Source organism: Alligator sinensis, unplaced genomic scaffold (assembly GCF_000455745.1).
Source record: "Alligator sinensis unplaced genomic scaffold, ASM45574v1 scaffold1860_2, whole genome shotgun sequence".
Taxonomy (NCBI): domain Eukaryota; kingdom Metazoa; phylum Chordata; order Crocodylia; family Alligatoridae; genus Alligator; species Alligator sinensis.
In genome coordinates, this window is record NW_005843035.1 from 75,844 (window position 1) to 76,200 (window position 357).

Here is a 357-nt window from a genome sequence, read left to right on the forward strand (position 1 = left end):
GGGGCCGGGGGGGCAAGCAGCCGCCATTGTGCGCAAGATCCAGCAAGGGCAGTTCTCGCTGGATGGCCCGGCCTGGTGCGGTGTCTCCCAGGAAGCCAAGGACCTGGTGCGAGGTCAGCAGGGGCGGGGCCTGGGACAGGAGGTGGGGCTGGAAGGCCCCTGGGGGTGGGGCCTGGGGTTAGGGTGTGCCTCAGAGCAGGGGCATGGCCTGAAGACACATGGGTGTGGCCTCTGAATTTGAGCGTGGCCTCATGGGCAGGGGGTGTGTCCATGGAGGCAGGGGGTGGGGCCCCAGGACCTGGGGATGGGGCCTAAAAGGAGGGGGCAGGGCTCTGGTTCAGAGGGTGGGGCCTGGGG

The 357-nt window shown here is 69.2% G+C and overlaps 1 protein-coding gene across 1 annotated transcript in view; it reads left to right on the forward strand.

The window, feature by feature from the left end:
* The window catches only part of LOC102371867 (coiled-coil domain-containing protein 88B), a 19,438-nt gene that overhangs the window by 18,329 nt on the left and 752 nt on the right, over positions 1 to 357 (forward strand). The window lies entirely within an intron of this gene.